The following is a 23,341-nucleotide window of genomic DNA, read 5'->3' on the forward strand; positions in this document are numbered from 1 at the left end:
TGATAACTTTACAAATTGATCTCCAAAATAGCTAGATTAGGTTATTCCGATCTCAAAAATATAAAAATTACTAAAAACAGGACAAGATTATTTACCCATTAGGCTTGCTTGATTTTATTTCTCTTTCCTAGGGTTTCCATAGAAATTTAGGGAATAAGATGATAATAATGTGATACTTTTGTCTTTTAATTTAATTATCATCTTTTAATTTTCAACTTTCCAATTTAGTCCTTTTCTTTTCTTTAATTTCCATGGATGAATCATCATAAATATCTACTAACTTTTTTTAATGGTCTAGTTACCATATAAGGATCTCAAGCTTTGAATTCCATAGCTATTTAATACCTATAGCTACTAGAATTCAAACTTTGCACTTTATACAATTTGGTTCTTTCCTCTTAATTAGACATAAAATAAATAAAATTTTCTAATCAAAATTTTCATATGTCTTTCCTATCTTAATGCAAACCATGCAATAATATTAAAATAAACTTTCTTTCTGAATCGGATTTGTGGTCCCGAAACCACTATTCCAATTTCACTGAAAACGGGCTGTTATAATAAAGCTTCCAAACCTTTTTCGTTTGTTCATAGTGATGTTTGGGGACCTTCAAGAGTCTCAAATTTTTCAAGAAAATGTTGATTTGTCACATTTATTGATGATCATACTCGTATTTTTTGGGTGTTTTTATTAAAAGATAAGTCTGAAGTTAAAGATGTGTGTAACAACCCGTTTTTAGTCAAATTGGAACAGTAGTTTTGGGACCAAAAATCCAAAGTTAAAATAATTATTTTATTATTATTTCAATATATTCAGCATGAATATATATTTGTGTGGAAATTTCGTTATGAAATTTTATCGTTTAAGTGCTGAATTTGATAAAAAGGACTAAATCGCGTAAAGTGCAAAAGTGATATTCTATAAGCTAAAAGGGTTTAATAGCTATGGAATCTTAAATTTAAGGTCCTTAAGTGGTAATTAGACCATATAAATGTTAGTGTACATTCTTGGACATGTATTAAGTGTTTTGAATGATTATTTAATAAGGTTAATTTTGTAATTTAGTAAATAATGGTAATTAAAACAAATAAAACAAAGTACCATATTTTATTCTTCATGTTTCAACCGAAACTAAGGCAAAGAAACATCATTTTTCATCTTCTTCATTTGGCCCTACTATTATTTCTCGAGTAGGTATGGTTTTTGTCCCGTTTGTAATGATTTCTATGTTTTTAAGATCGTTGCAGCTTAATCTAGGTAGCCCAGAGACTATTTTACAAAATTTTTTAAAGGTTTAGGGTTTTTCCATTGATGAATGTTGATGTATTTTCATGTTTGATGATAGAAAATGCGTGCTTGTTGTTAGGTAAACAATATCTGTAAAGTGATTTTTGACAAAAAATTCAATTAGGGGTTAAATTGTGATGTGTAAAATTCATGGTTAAATTGTGAAATAAATGAAAAATATGGACTGCTAGGGGCCTAATTGAAATTCGTCTATCATGGGTTTTTTTTTTTAATTGCATGAATTTGTAATTTTATGAAATAAGGACTAAATTGTAAAAATGGGAAAATGTTATGGGAAAATGTGTAAAATTACCTTAATGTATAATTTGGACTAAATTGAATAAAGATATTATTTAAAAAGTTAATTTTGACTACATTTAGATCAAGAAAAGCGAAATACAGACTTAGATCGAGGAAAGAACAAAGTTTTGGATTAATCGATTCATTTCTCCGTTTTTGCATCCGAGGTAAGTTCATATGTAATAAGTATTATTATATTTGTGTTTTAAATACTTTTATATTGTATAAATTTTGAATATGACCTTGCAGACATATTCAACGATGATTCGACAAACGAGAAATCCCGATTGAACCTTAGCAATAGATTAAGATAGAAATGCCATGTCATTAGGGGTTATGTGATTTGGGTGCTGGTCCGTACGTCCTATCAGTGGCTGAGTTATCCGGCATGTGTTGCGGATACTCGTCAGCTTGTGTGAGCAGACTTGTTGATAGCTCTAGTGTGAGCATTATATGTGATACGAGATTGAGATAGCTTTGGCTATGTATGTGGAACTTAGAGTGTGAGATTCTAGAGTATCTGATAGTATTCCGAATAGTTCAATGGGTATAGTATTCTGAGTGGTTCAACGAGTATGTCAAAGATGTGGATAAGTATAAGTTGATACGAGGTGGTACAGGTATGTAAATAAACTGTACAATTGTTGAAATAGGGAAATTATGAAAGTTATACATATTTTTTGAATGAATATGTGGCAAGTTGATGATTCAATGCGAACTATGTCATGTTATGCATTATTTGCTGAAGTTGTGCATATATGGTAAATTGATTTTTATGTTATACGAACTTACTAAGCTTTATAGCTTACTTTGTTTAATTTTCCATGTTTTATAGTGAAATCAAAGCTAGCTCGGATTTGAAAATTTTCGGAGACTTCATCACACTATCCAATTATCATTTTGGTACTTTTGAACTTATTATTTTTAGTATATGGCATGTATAGGAACTTTGGTCATTTTGGTTATGGATTGATAATGAATTTAGCCATTTGAATTGGCTTGTAAATGTGTTGGTTTTGAATATAGCCATGAGAGTTGGCTTAATTTGGTTGGTTTGGTTGTGTATAAAAAGGTGTATGTGGCTTTGGTTATGTGTTAAATGATGGATATGTGATACTTGTTGATTATAGGTGTTGTGGATGTCAAATGGTTGATGAATTGAGAATTAGTATGCTTGTGAACTTAGGTAAAATAATGCATGTTTAGAAAATGACCATATTGATGATTTGATAAAGTGAAATTTGGCTTGAAATTGGATGGCACAATGTGAGATTTTATATATTGTATTAGTTACTATTGGAAATGGTATGAAATATGCTTGGTTAAGGTTAATTGAATGCCATTATATGTTATGTTTTGTGCCATTTGAGTTTGGTATAGGCACATGCAAATTGGGTGGCAAAATGGCTTGGTAAATAGCCAATTTTTGTCCACACGGGCAGAGACACAAGCATGTGTCTCAGCCGTGTGTGACACACAGTTATGTTACATGGCCATGTGTCCCCTGGTGTTGAATATAAAATCAAGTCAGTATGCTCCACACGACCTAGCACACAGGCGTGTAACTTGGCTGTGTGACATAAGTCAGTATACCCTACAGTTTTGTCACGGCCTAGCACATGGCCTGGCACACAGGCGTGTATGGTCATTTTTAGGGCATAAAGGCTAGCTGCACGGGAGTGTGTGTTGGCTGTGTGACCCAAGTCAAAGAGTTACACGGGGTAGGACACGGGCTGGAACATGGCCATGTGATTCCATTTCAAATGTCCATACGGCCTGTGACATGGGCATGTCTTTGGTCGTGTGAGACACATGATTGGGCCACATGGGCGTGTGTCCTCTGTATTTTGGAAAATTTTCTAAGTGTTTCAAAAATTTCTTGAGCTATCGATTCCCGAACCAATTCTAAAGCATGTTTAAGGCCTTGTAGGCTCGTATTAGGGACAATGTGATTGAGTTTGAATGATGATTGCATGAAATTTGAAAATGTATGTGAAATGAAAGTTTAATTGTTTTATAAGTTCGATAATGCTCTGTAACCCTATTCTGGCGTTGAATAAGCGTGAGGGGTGTTACAATGTGTTTTAGTCTTTTTATGCCATGGTGAAAACACAATTTGGTATGAAGATAAAAATATTTCCGAGTGACAATGGAAAGGGATTTTTTTAGTGACTGATTAGGTGTTTTCTTAACCAATCATAGAATAGTCCACCAAACGTTATTGTACAAATACACCACAACATAATGGGATTGTGGAAAGAAAAAACGTCATCTTTTGAAAATAACTAAAGCCTTGATGTTCACTAGTCAGGTACCATGTAATCTTTGGGGAGAGGCCTTATTAATGACTACATATCTTACTAATAGAATGCCCAATAAAACTCTAAGCTATAAAACTCCTTTTAGTCTTTTTAAAGATAACTTTCCTAACCTAAATTGATCACAGATTTACCTTTTCGAGTTTTTGGGTGTAGAGATTTTGTTCATCTTCACAACCAGGGTAAACTAGATCTTAAAGCAAAAAAAAATTGGTTTCTCAACCAGGGTAAACTAGGGGAATAGTCGGGAAGGTGACAAAATTGGATTTCAACAGTGATAGTGGATCAAGGGGTCATTAGGCATGTATGATAGTGTTTATCAACCTTGAAAAGCTGCTGGTTTCTCAAGTTCTAATAAATGGGAAACTCCAACGTATAGAATATGAATGCTTACCAGTGGTGTGTTTCTCATGTGGTAGGTATCATTTCAAGGAAGCTTGTCCGTAGACACCCAAAGAGACAATCAAATCAGGGGAGAAAAATCTAGTGTCAGAAAATCACCGTTCGACTGAGGGTTTGAAGATCGAGAATCATGAGTATGGCCCTTGGATGCTTGTGGAAAGGAGGACTAGATGCAACCCCGTGACCAGAACAATTTTGAAAATTCGAGATATGGGGTGAAATCTAATGGATTTAGATTCAATGCTTTAAATTCAATTGATTCTCTTGAATTGGGGAGTGATTTGGGGAAGGATAAAAGAACCATTGCGTGTGAAAAGAAATGGGAAAGAACTGCAAAAGGCTGATTTGAGGAAGAAATTAATGAGGGATTTTAACATGTATGATGGGGCCTACAAAAGAAATGGGGGATTGGTTTTTCAAGCGGAGAAGTCAACGGTGCATGACAAGGCCAGGTCATTTTCAATGACCAAAAGCCCGAAGCGTTTGGCTGGACAAAAATCTGGGCAGAACAGTGGGCCCAATGGCATGCTGGAGCCAACACGGCCTCTAAATGGCCCTTTGGTTTCATCGCTTTAGGCAGCTGAAAATGGGAACACGCAAACAAATCAGAATTCAGCCGAAATTATTTCGAAGGCCTTACAGGAATAAAAAAGCTAGGGGGTTTGGGGCCACGGGTTTTCGGAGCAGAATGGGGGTGTTTTAAACGACCTTGCATACATTGGAGAAGCTGTTGTGCTAGAATCTCATGGAATTATTAGTCAGATTTCTTTTAACCCTCCTATTAATTTTGAATGCAACGTACCTTTCTCTTTTTCTGTTCCAAGTAATTCACTATCGGGTAAATAGGCTCTCATGCCAACTGAACAAATTGATGTTGTTAAGACCCATTTTAATCCAACTTTTGAAGGACCTAAAGGCGATATAGCCCAGTTGACCGGAGGCGTCCTGGACCCAGGTAAGAATTCTGCAGTGATTTTTAGAGATAATTCTCAACAAAATTCGTCCGGGTTTGCTGTCAGGTATAACACAGAGACTACAGGAGTTTCTTCTTCAGACGCTAAAAATAAGAGCACTATTGGCAAATTCAATGTAATCCGTGGTGGTTGAAAATCGACCAACGGTTTAAAGGGACGGGGAAGCCATTTTAAATCTTTTAGAAATTATCGGCTTCACTTAGCTGAGTCCATGGAGGCAGTAGTAGAACTATTATCTTCTCAGATGACTGTTGACACAGAAAGTGAAATGAAATGAGTAGCAGTTTCAGAATCGAATGGGGTTTCTGTCCATCAATAGTAAGGTTATGTTTCCAACATTTTTAATTTTTTAATCATGAATTTTACTATTTTCTTATGGAATTTTCAGGGTTGTGCTAGTCTTTAAATTTTCTCAAATTTTTTATCAAATATAACTTAGACTATAAGCAGGATATTGTTAATTTACTCGAACCAAGAGTTAGTGGCGTCAAAGCAAATAACATTATTGTGAAGCTAGGGTTTTAGTATTCTCATCGAGTTGAAGGGGTATTTGGTTTGTATGGAAAGATACGTTCAGCTTGAGGTGGTCCATAGTCATCCTCAGTTTATTCTAACTCGCATTCGGTCTATTTCTTCTACTTTACCGAATTTCATTTCTTTTGTGTATGGGAGCCTAAATCGACCAAAGCGGAAAGATCTTTGGAAGGATTTGAGCTTGTTGATTCTGTTGGGTAACATTCCTTGGATTGCTATTGGTGACTTTAATACAATCTTATCTTCTATTGAAAAAATTGGTGGTATGTCAAGTGAGAAAAGGTGTCTTCACTTTGGTGAATTTGTGGACATGGTTGAGCTCCACGATTTAGGTTTCAAGGGTCCTCCCTTTACTTGGCACAGATGTGGTCTTTTTGAAAGATTGGATCAGGCGTTGGAGAATGCAACTTGGGTGCGTAAATTTTTGAATTGCTTGGTTACTCATCTTCTTAAGATCAAGTTAGATCACAGACCCATTTTTCTTTTTTTAAATTCAGATTTGAATTTGCCTAAAGGACGATCTTTTCGGTTTTTGGCTGGATGGGTTGAACATCTTAATTTTGGGAATTTCGTGGGTGCAAACTGGAATTTTAGTGGAGATATATTTGATGAGTTGAACAAGCTTATAACTGGTTGAAAAGATTGGAATAAATCGGTCTACGACCATATCACCACTCGGAAGAAGGACCTGATTAATAAATTAGCTATCATTTAGTGATGCATGGATAATTAGGGCTCGAACTAGTTAGCCCAAGTTGAATCAACGATTAGAAAAGAGTTGGAAAATGTGCTTTACCATGGAAAATGCCTTTGGAAACAAAAGGCAAGATGTGATTGGCTGAATTTGGGGGACCGCAATACTAAATTTTTTCACGTCCGTACTCTCCAAAGAAGGAAATCAAGTCGCATAACTACTATTCAGAATTCTGATGGGGATTGAATTTACACCCTGGAGAGCATTGAGTTTAAGACAAATAACTTTTTTTCAGAAATTGTATGGTGAGGACCCTAGAACTATGAGAAGATTGCTCGCTAGTAGATTTCCATAATTAGACTCTGTTGATATTGATTTTTTTGGGAAATCGATCACTGATAAAGAAATTAAGTCTGCTCTTTTTGACATGGCTTCGCTTAAAGCTCTAGGCAGTGATGGCTTTCACACTATTTTCTTCCAAAAGTAATGGGATACGATAGGAGGTGCTGTCTGTGCTTGGGTAAATCAGTCTTTAATGGTGGTGACATTGACTCAAAGCTGAATAACACTTTGATTGTCCTCATTTCCAAAGTTCCAAATCCGAAAGTTTTTGCTCAGTTTTGTCCCATAAGTTTATCTTTGTCCTTTATAAATTGATTATGAAGGTAATAGCTAATCGGTTCAAATGAATTTTCCCTAAAATTATTGCATAGGAACAAGTTGGTTTTATTGTAGGAAGGAACATCGCGAATAATATAATTATCGCACAAGAGATGATCCATTCTATGAGGAGTACCAATAAGAGGAAGTGGTGTAACACCCCTCAGCCATATTCAATGCCGGAATAGGGTTACGGAGTATTACCGAACTTATAAAACATTTAAACATTCAATTCATACATAATATCACATTTCATGCAAACATTATTCTAACTCAAGCATAATGTCCCTATAACGAGCCTACGAGGCCCAAAACATGCTTTGGGAGTGGTTCGGGACTAAACCGATAGCTCAAGAAATTTTTTTACGACACTTAGAAATTTTTTCTCAAAACAGGGGACACACGCCCGTGTGGCCCGGCCGTGTCTCTCACACAGCCAACAGACACACCTGTGTCTAGGCCATGTGGACATTCGAAATGGGAGTACATGGCCGTGTCCCAGCCCATGTCCGACCCCGTGTAACTCTCTGACTTGGGTCACATGGCCAACACATATGCCTATGTGCCTTAAAAATAGCCATACACGCCCGTGTGCCAGGTCGTGTGCTAGGCCGTGCCAAACCTGTAGGGTATACTGACTTATGCCACAAGGCCAAGTTACATGCCCGTGTGTGAGGCCGTGAGGGGTATACTGACTTGGTTTTTAATTCAACACTAGGGGACACAGGACTATGTAACATGACTGTATGTCGCACACGGCTAAGACGCACGTTCGTGTCTCTACCCGTGTGGACAAAAATAGGCTATTTACCAAGTCATTTTGCCACCCAATTTGGTACACACCCAATTGGTACCAATACAAGGCATAAATAAGCATTATATTAACATTTTTCAAGCATAATTCATACCATCTCAACACCAACTAATACAAACACATCAATACCACAATATACCATTCAATTTCATACCAAAACTCACTTGCACAACACATCTACATGAACTATTCCATCTAAACATTCTTTTTCCTAGAGCCACAAGCATACCAATATCAAATTCAACCATTAGCTGCTCAAACAAATAATCCACAATTAACCCTTCACCAAGCAATATAAACCACATCACGAAATGGCATTAGCTCATACACACACATATATATATCACCAACTAAGCCAAATAGATCAACTTACATGGCCATATACAACATTATATACATAACATTTATAAGCCAACACAAATGGCCAAATTCATAACAACACATATTCCAAAATGACCAAAGTCCCTATACATGCCATATACTCAAAACAAAAGTTTAAAGATACCAAATCATTTGTAGGATAGTGTGACGAAATCTCTGACGGTCCCCGAATCTGAGCTAGCTTTGAAATCATTATAAAACATAGAAAAATAAAAGATGTAAGCTATAAAGCATAAACTTGATATAATCATAACCACATAATTCAACAATTGATTATAGATACATGAATTCACATCAACTAACAAATCTTTCAATTACTCATTCAAAAAACTATATACTTTTTTCACCATTTCTTCGATTCAAAACTAATATGGTTTATCCACATACCTGTACCATCTCGTACCAATCTCGTTCTCAACCACATCATTCATTTACCTATTGAACCATTCAGAATAGAAGTCAGATACTCTTACACAATAAGTACCTATACCATGGTCCGAAGCCAAATCAAGGTAACTTATATCCGAAGTACTGATATCATAGCTCGAAGCCAAATCAGCCGATGTTCATGGCCCAAAGCCAAATCTGTATAACTCGCACCCGAAATACTAATGTCATGGCCTATAGCCAACTCGATGTATCCCGTAATGACATGTCACTAGTATCCTAAACTATTTCTAAGGTTCAACGGGGATTTCGAATGTTGAATTACCATCGAGTCATTGTTGAACTTATCCCAAGTCTCGTATTCACAACTTATACAATATCAAAAGATTTAAAATACCTTTATAATGAAATTTATCACATACGAACTTACCTGGGATGTGAAAATGACAAAGTAAATAGATTAGTTGATAACTTTAGTTTTCCCCCGATCTAAATTCGAATTTCGCTTTTCTTGATCTAAATATATTCAAAATTAACTCATTTAATAATCTCTCTATTCAATTTAATCCAAAGTACACATTTAAGCACATTTACACATTTATCCTTACTATTTCACCACTTTTACAATTTAGTCCTTATTCCATAAAATAAAAAATTAATGAAATTCAAAATAAAACCATGCTAGCCGAATTACTATTATGCCCCTAGCAGCCCATATTTTTCATTTATTTCATATTTTAACCAAAAAGTTTCAGCATTTCTCAATTTAATCCCTATTTTGCATTTTCACTAAAAATCACTTAACAGAACTTATATATCTATCAACAAGCATTCGTAATCTATCAAGAAACTTCAAAAAACATGTTTATTCATCAATGGAGCCATTCAAAATCTTTAACAATTTTGCAAAATAATCCCTGGGCTAGCTAAACCTAGTTACAACGATATCAAAAACATATAAATCATTAAAAACGAAAAAAAAATGGACTTACAATTGAGCAATGTAATGGCCAAATGTTTGAAGCTTTTTTAATGGATTCCTTAGGTTAATTCCGGCTAGAAGATGGAGAAATATGGATGATAATTTGCTTTGTTTTATTTTATTAACCTTTATTTACCAAATTACAAAATTAACCTTGTTCATAAAACATATAAATCACTTAATACTTGTCCATAATTGTCCACTCAAACTAATAATGGTACAATTATCACATGAGGACCTTAAATTTAAGGTTCTATAGCTATTAAACACCTTTAGTTATTAGAACTCAAGTTTTACGTTTCACGCGATTTAGTCCATTTTATCAAATTGACCAATCAAACGATAAAATTTCTTAACGAAATTTTCAAACCATTATATTTTGATGCTGTAAACATTAAAATAATAATAAAATAAATATTTTGACTCATATTTTTGGTCTCAAAATCACTATTCTAATTTGACTAAAAATGGGCTGTTACAAGTCGATGGTGATCAAAATTGACTTGAAGAAAGCATATGATCGGGTTAGATAGGACTTCATTAAGGCATCACTCCAGATAAAAGGTACCCTTGATTATCTTGAAATGTGATTATGTCTGCTATCTCTAATTCTACTATGCAGGTTATGTGGAATAGTGTTCAATTGTCTAAATTTAGGCTCGTCAGGGGTATTTGTTAGAGTGGTCTACTGTATCCTTATCATTTTATGCTTTGTATGGAATGGATGGGTTACTCTTTTCAGTCGGTCATTTCTAATGGAGGGTGGAACCCCATATGTCTATCTCATTCGGGACCGCCGTATTACAACTTTTCTTTGTTGACGATTTAGTCATCTTCAGCAAAATGGATTTGGAGCATAGTAGGTTATTAAAAGAGATGTTGGAGAATTTTTGTGAACTTTTTGGTCGTAAGATTAATGCCAAGAAAATTAATATCTTCTTCTCTAAAGGAGTGGGAAATGCCATGACCAATTTGATTAGTACCTCACTTGGGTTCCAAAATGTTCAAGACCTTGGACACTATCTAGAAGTTCTTCTTTTTCATCAAAGGGTTACGAATAGCACCATGCATTTTGTGGTTACGAAGGTACACCGAAAGCTGCAGAGCTAAGATGCTAGACAACTTTCCATCATCGGCAAGTTACCTTAGTGCAATCAGTTCTTCTGTCCATCCCTAGTTACTTCATTCAATCTATGTTCGTATCTAGGTCAATCTGTGATGAGATCGAGAGTTTGGTGAAAAGGTTCATTTGGAGTTCTTCTGATGACAATAAGAAAATGCCACTAGTAGGGTGGGATTCTATCTACCAATCCATATGTTGTGGCGGCCTTGGAATGAGGAAATTAATAAACCAGAATATTTCATTCTTACTGAAGCTTGGGTTTAGTATTGCATTTGAGAAAGAGGCTCTTTGGGTCCAAGTAGTCAGGTCGAAGTATCGATTGAATGACATTTCACCGGATTGTATTGATTGAGATATGAGCTCTTTTTTGTGGAAATCTCTCGCTAAGGTTTAGCCTTTATTAAAGGAAACTTAATTTGGTCTGTAGGCAATGGGAACAAAATTAGATGTTGGAGGGATAATTGGGTGCCAGGTATGAGGCCTCTGATTAATTTTATACCTACTAATGTCAATATTGTTTCTGATTGTCTGCTCAATGAAATGGTTATTGTAATACCCCTTACCCATGTCCGTCGTCAGAATAGGGTACAAGGCGTTACCAAAATTAAACGCATGCATACAAACATTTTCAGGTCATAAAATTTTGGTAAAATTTAAAACTTTTCAATTTCTATCTTAAAGTCCCTTATATAGGCCTACAAGGCCCAAAACATACATTGGAGGTGGTTAGGGACTAAATCGAAAACTTTTGAAACTTTTGAGTCATTAAGAAAATTTTCATATTTTGGAGAGTCACACGCCCGTGTGGGCAGGCCGTGTAGTCACACACGCCCGTGTGGCTCAGGACACATCCGTGTCCCCCACCTGTGTAACTCTCTGTTTATGACATCATCACCCATTTAGGGTCACACGGCCATGTCACACGCCCGTGTGCTAAGCCGTGTGGCCATCCGTGTGGATGATAGTTAGGCTATTTACCAAGCCTTTTTCCATCCAAAAACACTTGCACACCCATACTAAGTTTATCAAAACACAACAAGGCATTTTTAGGCATCTCAATAACCACACCATGGCATTCACACACTATTTATAAATCACATTCATCATGCATAACCACTCACACACTTAACTAATTATAACATTTAACTTACTCAACCATTCACATTTAGTATTTTCCACACATAATTATCACACATTCACTCATCTAACCCAAACAAGCATACATATCCATGTAATGCTTCATCATAGACTTATAACATAACAAATATTGGCCACACTAAATGGTCTTATACAACAATGACCTTCAATTAGCATAGGCCAATATTCTAGGCCAACTCATAATATCGTGTACAAAATAACCAACTCCTTTACATGCCATACACTTAAAATGCTATAAAATTATTGATACCCATCAATAGCTTGTTAGTGTGATAGGATCTCCGACGACCTCTAACTCGAGCTAGCATCTGTGACACTATAGGAAAAAGGGAAGGAAGAGAAAGTAAGCATATAGCTTAGTAAGTAGGTATGTAAATAATAAAAAAATTATTAACATGCTTTTAACAATCCTCATAAAATGTTCTCAAGATAATGCAATCATAATTGCACAAAGTTCCACTATTTACTTATGTTCATATCAAGCTGTCTATGCGAGTTATAGTCACTAAATTATTTATATCTTGAGCTACGAAACTCCAAATTAAGTTCTGTTAATTTTCCCTGAAACTAGACTTACATATCTCTTTATTATGAAATTTCCAAAATTTTTGGTTTATCCAATAAGTACAGTTTATTCTTTACATTCGTCCCTATTCTGCTATCCGATAGTTTCGACTGTTCTTAACTAAAAATTAATTATCTCCTCGTACAGGACTCGGACGATGTTCTCGTTTGATTCTCTTGAAAATAGATTCATTAAGAATTATAAAGAATATAAATTATAACTCGTAATTATTTTTATACTATTTTTAATGATTTTTCAAAGTTAGAATAGGGGATTTCGAATTCATCCTGACCCTGTCCCACAAAAATTCAAAATGTTTCATAATATGAAATTCTTTTACTTACACTATTTCTTCTATTGAAACTAGACTCAATAAGATTTAATTTCATATCTTATTCAACCTCTAATTCAATTCCCACAATTTTTTTGATTTTTCAAAGTTATACAATTGCTCCTGTCTAGAACTGTTTTACTGCTAACTTTACTCTTTCATGATTTCTTTGTATTAACATCCATTTAATCATACATAATACCAAGGCATATCCTTAACTAGCCATTGCAATATCTAGTCATTATCAAATATTTACATGCCATTCATTGGCCAATTTAACCTATACATCAACAACAAAACTTAAACTTATCACGTATCAATTTAATTTGGCCTAAAAGCCTCACACATAATCATCAATCAAATTTACCACATATTTATACATAATAAGTATAGACTTATAATTGCAAGATCATTTCCATAGATAGGACTTACTCATTTACATTCTTACCAAATGTCATCAAATTCATTACTCATGAATTTTACGTACATACCTGTACCCTTTCAACATGATCATACCTTGTCATTTCTTTGACATAATCTTTGGATTTACTCTTTGAACCTCTTGGGATACTAAGGTTACTTAGGAAAACTCGCACATGACGTACCGTACCAATGCGATGTCCCAGACATGGTCTTACATGAAACTCTCATATCGATGCCAATAGCCCAGCTATGGTCATACACGATGCCTCATGCAGATGCCATGTCCCAGACATGGTCTTACACTGGCTCAGGTAACAATGCAGATGCCATGTCCCAGACATGGTTTTACACTGGCTCACGTAACAATGCCGATGCCATGTCTTAGACATGGTCTTACACTGGCTCACGAAACAATGCCGATGCCATGTCCCAAACATGGTCTTATACGGGATCACATAACAATATCGATTCCATATCCCAGATATGGTCTTACACGGTTACACATATTGCCATGGTCTAACCATGGTCTTTACCGTCAATTCATAACATGTCGTAATTCAATCATACTCAACCCTGCATTTCTCTTAATTTGATCTTTCAATACGATCTCGTATTTTTATATTATTCATGATCCAATAATGACATACAAAATAATACATGATATCAATTAAGCATTTAAACATATCAAATTTAATGCTTATTAACATACGAACTTACCTCGGTATGAAAAGACGAAATAAGTCAATTACTCAATTATCTTACTATTCCTCCGATCTAATTCCGAATTTCATCTTCCTTTATCTATAACAACACATTTAATTTATTTATTCATCATGCTACTCAAATTAGCCCAATTTCACATTTTTGGTAAAATTACATTTTTACCCTTATACTTTGTCATATTTACACTTTTGCCCCTAGGCTCGTAAAATGAAATGTGTTCAATTTGTTTACTACCCATGCATATCCGAACCTTTTTCATGCTTAGAGCAGCCCACATTTTCCATTATTTCACACATTTACCACCTATTTTACAACTTTTACAAAATGACCCATTTTAGTTGTTTTCATGAAAATCATTTAACAAAAGTTGTTTATTTAACAACCACTATTCATTTTCTTCCATAAAAATTTAGCAAACAACATGAATATTCTCATGGAAAAACCCTAGACTTTCAACTATTTTGCAAAATAGTCCCCTCATTAGCTAGATTAAGTTATAAGGGTTCCAAAAACATAAAAATCAACAAAAATGACTATCAAAATCACTTACTTGCAAGGGTCTAAAGTTGCTGAAAATTTTAGCTCGCATGGCCATTTTTCTTAGAGAAAATCGGTGGAGAGAAGAAGATGGAAAAAAAAAAGATGATAACTAGGCTTTTTTTATTGTTTTTTATTCACTAGTCAGATTTTGTCACCTAATGCCAACTAATCATTGACTTTTCATGATATTTGTCTCCATATCTAGCCACCACATTAATATTTTTCTATTTCCTTAGTAAGAACCTCTATTTTAACGTTCCATAGCTAATTAACACCTTTAGCTAATAGAACAAAACTTTTATACTTTATGCGATTTAGTCCGTTTTTCAAAATTAAGCATGCAATCGCTTAAATTAATCCACTGAAATTGGGGACTGTCATAGTTATGAAAAATGATCATCATGTCATAAAACATAAGAAAATAGGATGAAGTTTAATTTCCGAACATTGGGGCAAAAGTGCAAATATGCAAAATTTAGGGGTCAAAATGAAAATTTGTAAAAGTATGATTTTTGGACCCCTATGAATAATGTGACTAATTATTAGGATAAATGTGATATTATAGATCAAGGAAAAACAAAATTCGGGCTTAGAACAAGGTTAAGCACAAACTCAAAATAAATAGACGTACTCGAAACCAAGGTAAGTTCATATGTCAATGATAATGCAATAATATTATTGTTCATACTTGAACTTAAATTGATGTGTTAACATTGTGTGGTGGATATTTATTTAGTTTATATGAAGATTATACATTATAACAAATGCCAAATTATAACTATATGTAATAACATGTTTATCTTATGGACTAATGTCTAAATAAACATGGAAATGTGTTGAATTGGATGTACATGGCATGAGCAGCTATGCATAATGAGATACTTGATGGAAAGAGAAAAATCTCGGTTGAATAAAAAGGGAAATTCGATGGATAAACCATGGCTTACATGATTTGAGATCCTGCATGTGTTGCAGTAAGGATTTAGCCCGGATGGGTAATCCGTGATCTCAAGTACAAAAAGGATCTAGCCCAGACGGGTGTTCCTTAAGTGATCGAGCCTTTACCCTTGAAGTATTGACATGTCTATGTTAAACGTGTTCAAGTGAGTGGCATGTATAGGGACTTAGTTTTTCTATGATCGATGTCGTTGTGATTAGCCAAATGTATTGGCTTATAATGATTTGTTGTATGAAGCCATGATATGTGGCTTATAATGATTTTGGCTTGTAAGCCTATTTATCCATGATATATGCAAATGCCTTGTGATGTGGGCATGTGATTATGCTTGTTCACTAAGTATAAGAAGTATATAACATATGTACATGGTGGATGCCTTAGGACCATTTGAAGTGATCATGGCTATGGAATAAATGTGTGCTATGGTAATAAGTTGTTAATACCCTGAACATGGATGTTTAATTTATAAGTTTGTAAACATAGTATAATGGTATAAGGAGTAGAAATGGGTGACTTAAGGCTTGGAAAATAGCCTATTAGGGTCCATATGGTTGGACACACGTGCATGTGTCTACGCCGTGTATGACACACGGTTCCCTCCCATGGGTGTGTGCTATGGCCGTGTGTCCCCTACATTTAAAATTTTGAGTTAATATAGGACACGGGTAGGTCACACGGGCATGTCCCATAGCCATGTCCTAAAGTCAGTATTGAACACAGACAGACAGCATGGGCGTGTGCCATGGCCGTGTTTAAAAGTCAGTGTTGCTCACGAGCTAAGGGCATGGGCGTGCCCCAAGCCACACTGGTGTGGGAATCCACACGGCCCACCTACACGGGCGTGTGGCTCTCCAAAGCTAGAAATTTATTAAGTTGCCCAAAGTTTACCGAATGTTTTCGATTTTGTCCCGTGCGACAGAGACCAGCCCGTGCGGCTACCCCACACATCCGTATGCTCAGACCATGTAACTAACTGTGACCATGTGAAAAATGCTACACGTAAAATCAAACAACAATATAGTCGTGTGGGAGACCATATGTGGGAGACCATATGTGGCAGATGGCCGTGTGAAAACCCATGTCCCAAGCCGTGTACATCTAATAGAACTTCAAAATCAAGCTTTTTCATCTACCCTTTCTGTCATAACCCAAAATTGGGCTAAAAGTTTCAAGGGCAAAACAAGGATTTTAGCTCTAATGAGCTCGGGAATTTCGTTAGCATGGTATTCAGAAATGTTTTTGTCTATGGCATTTTGTAAATTAAAACAATTTTTTAAAATAACGGTTAAAAGACTTCCAATTTTAAAATAAGGATTGTTTTGTAAAAATGTTTAAATTAGGAGTAGTTATAAAACAATTATACCAAAGTTTTAAAATACTCTATTTTCTATATTAAAGTCATGTTAACTTCTTCTTTGTTTTGTGTTGGTATCCCTTGCTCTTCAAAAGCTCTCTCATTTAATTTTGGTTCCCAAACTTTATTCCTTTGATTTCTATCATCACCCAATCATTAAAATTCCATAGAACTTCAAGAAAAACACCCAAAACACCATAGAGTTTTTCATCTCCCAAGGTTGTAGGGTTTTCAGATTTTCAACCAAAAGCTCATTTTACTTCCATCGAAGGTAATAAATTGTTTTTCTATTTGTTTTTAATGTTATCTAGTCTTTTAAATAGAATTTTTAGCCATTAAATCACATGTTTTGAATAAAAGTCAAGAATTGACTCGTTAATGGTGGATTTTGGGATTTTGGGATTTTGATAAAAAATGTTGTTTCAAAGTATTTTTCGATTAGTTTCGACAGGATTAGAAGGTTTCTAAACTTACTTGGAAGTCTTATTAAAGATTTCTTGAGTTTAATGATTTTTTGTTAAAATTGCCATGAATGTGTCGAAAATTTCAATACCATGAATTGAGTAGTTTTGTGTGGCTTAAAGGTTGAGAATCCGTCATAGGTGAATAATTAGATGAACAGAATCGGTTTTAGATGAAAATATTAAGTACAAACTGAGATATTTGGAATTTAAGTTTGCTATATCCAAGGTTTCAATTACTTGAGAACTTAGCTTAGGCTTATGTTTTTGATTGATTGAGTTGAGTCCTTAGCTAAATTTTGAATGTGTTGTTGTGTGATTTGTTGTGTTAAAGCTTTAGATTCATTAAGATCATCTACGAGTTAAGGAAAGCCTAGTCTGGGCTTTTGGCATTTCGGCGAAACCGTATTTGGTGAGTGTTTAGAATAGCCGCTTGTGGACATGATTCAATACGTTAATTGAGAATTTAGAAGTAGCCTAAACCCCTACTCTAAATTCTGAGTGTAAGTTTTCTCATACTAATGAATTTATATGTAAATATTGTTAGAGTATGCCCAAAGACCAATCATAAGATGATTGTAATAACATACTTGTTTTACTTCATTTATTAATAAAAGGTATTGCCATTATTATTTTAGTTTCTTTTCTGTGTATATAAATAAAATATTTTATAATAATGTCCTAAGAATAATATGATTATTCTTAAAAGGTCCTTGGTCAAGTATTATTGAGGGCTTGGACAATAATAATGCATTAAGACTAACATGTAGTCGATTGATGACAAAGTGTTGTCATTGACATAGGGATGTCAAAATTAATACATAAGTATATGTTAGAGAACAACATATTGGACTGACTCATTATGAGTATGTTTCTTGGATTATTATATAATAGTCACAACATTACTTATAGTGATAACTGTGACAGCCTTAAAACGACCCTAGTCGGAATGTGGTTTCGGGACCACAAAACCGAGGCATAAAAATAATTTAATATTTATTTTATTGCCTATAATATGTGTTAACTCATGTGTGACATTTTTGATGTTTTGATTTAGAGTTATAAATGTGAATTTCACTAGAATGGACCTAGTAGAAAACTTTGGAAGTATGATGGGGGAATGTGTAATGACTAATTAAAGCATGCATGCAAAACAATGGCCTTGCATGTCAAATATCCCTCTTTTTATAAGAGGTGGCGCCATGACAATGAGGATGGGCAAAACATGTCGAGACATGTTTTGTTAGTGCATTAGGAGAAAAGAAATAAACAAATAAGCATGGGTAATAAAGAATGAAAAAAAAATGTGTGTGAGTGAACCCCTATTGCCGTGTATTGAAGAAAAGAAAAGAAAAAATTGATCATCCTTTCATTCTCTCTTGACCGAAAATCCTAAGGAAGAAGAGGGAATTTTGCTTCATGTTTGGTTTGGAAGAGGATTAGGAAGGGTTTGGCTATACTTGCATCAAGATTAAGGTATGTTTGAGGTTGTGCCATGAGATTCATGCATGTTTTTAGTTACTAGCTTGATGTTCTTATTAGCCCATGGTTCAAATCTTTGTTATATCATGGGGATGGTATTTGGCCAAGGTGGATTTTGTGTTAATGCCATTGCATGTTAAATATGAAGCTTGTTAATGGTATATGTGATGGGGATTGATGGCTCTTGGACTTTCTTTTTAGTATTTTGAGTAAGACATTAAGTTCTTTGCTTAATCATGACCAAAATTATGGTGTTGTGATGTATTCGGTCATGGTATATCCATAAGTATGATTCATGCATGTTGCATGGTAGGTAAGATTTGAGCTTTGGATATGTGTTTATATTTGGATATAAACAACTTGAGATTCGCCCTTGCACCTACATGAATATGTGTTTGCACATGATGAATTGGTATGACATATATACTATTTCAAGGTGTATATTTGCTTGTGATGATGTTTCGGTGATGTAGTAAATGAGAGATGTGTATTGAGCTACAATATGTAATCGTTAGTTAGTAAAATGTATGCTGTTTTTTGTGTGGTATTAAGTGTAAAATTGGCCTCAACATAGACATGCATATTCGGCCAAATGAAGTAGATTGGTGTGCATGTATTCGGTTAGAGGCAACCGTATTGAAGCCTTATCTTGGCTTAGATAATTGACTAAATGGGTAATAAGTGAGGATGGTTGCGAATATACAAACATACATATGCATGTGTAATTGAATTATGAATGTTTAGCAAGATGGTTAAACTAGTTGATTTATTGATTAAGCTCAAGGAGTTAAAGAAGGAGAATCAAGCAAGGGAAAGATGAAGGTCATCGAGTAGCCAACTTGGACTGTTTTACCCAACACAAGGTAGGTCACTAAGCATATATTTTGTATTGATTTAAATAGACATAATGTCTATGTAATTATGCCGAAAGGAATGATAAATTTATATACATGTATGTATGTGGTGATGAAAGTATTGAATGAAAAGAAAAGAGGTGAGAAGTATTGAGTTGTTGATTTGGCACTAAGTGTGCGGGTATAAACATTTGTGATCATGAGAATGGCACTAAGTGTGCGGGTTTAAAATTTGTACAGCACTAAGTGTGTGAGTTTGATCATATAGCACTAAGTGTGCGAGTTGATTATATAGCATCGAGTGTGCGGACTCACTATATGCTTTTGAACCACTATTGACACCGAGTGTGCGACATTATTGAGTTGACCACGGACAGCGGTCGGGTAAGTACCTTGAGTTCATGGCTAATAGGCGCTATGTTTATATTTGGAGTTGAGCTTGGTAAGTTTGAACCTATGTGACAATGTAAATTGAAGTCACGTACATAAGAATTATCATGAAATGAGTGAAAGGTCATGTAGATGTATGATTGAATCGAAGGTCTAAGGAACTATGGTATAGTTCGGTTTGAATGGAGTAATTAGCCTCGTTCCATTTTGTTTCCTCTTGCAATAATGTTATTAATGGTTGTTAGTGCATTGCTTATGACTTACTGAGTTATATACTCATTCGGTGTTTGCTTGTCACCTATTTTAGGTTTCTTGGACTCGACTTTTTGCGTATTCGGGACCGTCATCGAAGTCATCACACCGGCTAACAACTTTTGGTATTTTCTTCGTAGTTGGTCTTGGAGTACATTACGACATGTATAGGCTATTATGTTTGTTTGAACTTGGTATGTAAAATTTTGAATAGCCATGCGAAAATGGCGTATAAATGTTTTGAGCATAATGTTATAATCATTTGGTATGTATATGCTCATTAAGAAGCACGGAAATGTTTGGCAATGACCAGCCATTAGAATGGGTCATCATGATTATATTTTGGACTATATATGAAAAAGGGGTGGTTGAATCATAGAAACTATGTGTTAGAGAAAGTCTACCCTAGAAATAGATGCTGGCAACAACAGTGACGTGGATGTGAAAAATCACTAAAAATATTAGGAATGGAATTAAATAGTGAATAAATTATTTAAATGAACCTTGATGAATCCATTTTCATATGGAAGAAACAAAATGGTCATATGAGTTGTATGTTAAAAGATATTTGGGTTTTCGTGAAACAGGGCCAGAACGGTTTCTGGATTCCCTGTTCCGACTTTGAAAATTAATTATAAATTAACCAGAGATAATTAGGAGTCATACCATATATGTATAAATTCCTCTTTGAGTCTAGTTTCTATAGAAACAAACGTCATCAGTATTGAAGCCCTGCCCAGGGAGTTATTCGAGTTGTAACGCACGAAGATCAGTGTAGTCGACCCCCGTAACATGGGAGACTTTAACTAATAAACTGTACTAATTGGCTTGACCAAAAATTCTAGAAAAAAATATTTAGATGGACATGTGAGTCTAGTTTCAGGGAAAAATTACAAAACTGATTTTCTAGTTGTAAAACTCAAGTTATGATTTTTGAAGCGACTAGTACACAGATTGGCAGCTTGTCTGGGAAATTCTCAATAAGTGGTTTGAAGTCTGTTAACACCTCGTGTTCGACTCCGGCGATGGTCTCGGGTTCGGGGTGTTACAATTTTATTGGTATCAGAGCTATGGTTTAGTCGGTTCTAGGACTACCATAGCACGTATGAGTCTAGCTATACATGCCTTAATGTTAATGTTTAAATGTGTGATGACTTGACGGTTAAAATTATTGTTTTGATTAGTAAATGGATCCGGTGTAGAGAACCTTGGCGGATGACGTTGAGTGTAGCGGCTGCTCTGCACAAGGGACGCCGCTGTTGAACCTCGGTCATTGCGAATAATCGGGGTGAGGGGCTAGACAAGCCTTCTTTACCATGATGAATGAGTGGGTCGCATAATATGCCCGAACCAATTTACTGTCCAACAATTCCCGAATTTGAATAATCCACCCCAAGAGCCCGTAATGCCATCAGTTACTTTCCTTGTGAGGCTGAGTAAGCCACCTGTAGACTTGATTAGGAAGCGCGAGGCTGAAGAGTTCAGGGCCATAGTTACTGATGATGCCGAAAGGGCCGAGTTCTGGCTTGATAACACCATTCGGGTGTTTGATGAACTATCATGCACACCCGATGAATGTCTAAAGTGTGCTATATCCTTGTTGCGAGACTCAGCCTACTATTGGTGGAGGACCTTGATTTCCATAGTTCCAAACGAACGAGTTACTTGGGATTTCTTTCAAACGGAGTTTCAAAGAAATATATTAGTCAACGGTTCATCGATCAAAAGCGTAAGGAATTCTTGGAACTCAAGCAAGGCCCGTATGACAATATCTGAATACAAACATGAGTTTGTAAGACTCGGTCGGTATGCCCGGAGTGTGTGGCTGATGAGGTTGCTATGTGCAAGAGGTTTGAAGAAGGATTGAATGAAGATCTAAAGCTACTAGTGGGTATTTTGGAGATAAAAGAATTCGTAACACTAGTTGAACGAGCCTGCAAGGCGGAGGAACTTGGAAAGGAGAAGAAGAAGGCTGAATTTGAAGCTAGAGACTATCGCAAAAGATCGACGGGTAAAGCTCCGTTCTCGGCTGTAAAGAAGTTCAGGGAGGACACCAATAAATCGAGGACGACTGCGGGAATTTCCATTAGAGCACGACCATTGACGGACTCCCGAGCTACTTCGGTAGCTAGTGTGGGTAATAACCGTCAAGAGAAACCTGAATACCCCCAATGTGGGAGAAGACACATAGGTGAATGTTGGGGTAAGTCTACCAATAGGGCTTGTTACGGATGCGGTTCGAAGGACCACTTCATTAGAGATTGCACGGAGCTTGATGAGAAGAATAGGATGCAAGGTGCAAGACCTAGTGGAATGACAGCTAGAGGTAGACCACCAAGAATTTCAGGAGGTAGGGGTGGTAGTCAGAGAGGGGCCACTGATACGGCTGTTCGATCTGAGACCCGTACTCCTGCTAGGGCATATGCCATCCGTGCACGAGAGGAAGCATCCTCCCCTGATGTTATCACTGGTACTTTCACTCTCTTTGATAATAATTTGATTGCTTTGATTGACCCTGGTTCTACTCATTCTTATATATGCGAAACCTTAGCATCCTGTAACACCCCGAACCCGAGACCATCGCCGGTGTCGGACGCAAGGGGTTAACAAGCCAAATCCACATATTTCGCCCACCAATTGACATTTCTAGTCAGGCTGGAAAACTGCATCACCGTCGCCTTAAAAATCATATCTCGAGTTTCAAAACTTGGAAACTGGTTTCGTAAATTTTCCCTGAATTTAGACTCATATATCCATCCATGGATTTATTTCTAGAATTTTTGGTTTGGCTAATTGGTACAGTTTATTAGTTAAAGTCACCCATGTTACAGGGATCGACTGCTCTGACCTCCGCGAGTTACAACTTGAATATCTCTCTGTACAGGGCTTTAATACTGGTGCCGTTTGCTTCTAATGAAACTAGACTCAAAATAGAATCTGTACATATAAGGCATGACTCCTAATTATTTCTGGATAATTTATAGTAAATTTTT

At 35.6% G+C, this 23,341-nt stretch overlaps 1 long non-coding RNA gene across 1 annotated transcript; it reads left to right on the plus strand.

The window, feature by feature from the left end:
* Window positions 1–4,716: 4,716 nt before the first annotated feature.
* Window positions 4,717–20,730, plus strand: LOC128293951 (uncharacterized). Its single transcript, XR_008284111.1, has 2 exons — window positions 4,717–5,605; window positions 20,404–20,730. It is a non-coding gene; the product is annotated as an uncharacterized LOC128293951 (long non-coding RNA).
* The last annotated feature ends 2,611 nt before the right edge of the window (window positions 20,731–23,341 follow it).

Source organism: Gossypium arboreum, chromosome 6 (genome assembly GCF_025698485.1).
Source record: "Gossypium arboreum isolate Shixiya-1 chromosome 6, ASM2569848v2, whole genome shotgun sequence".
NCBI classification, from domain to species: domain Eukaryota; kingdom Viridiplantae; phylum Streptophyta; class Magnoliopsida; order Malvales; family Malvaceae; genus Gossypium; species Gossypium arboreum.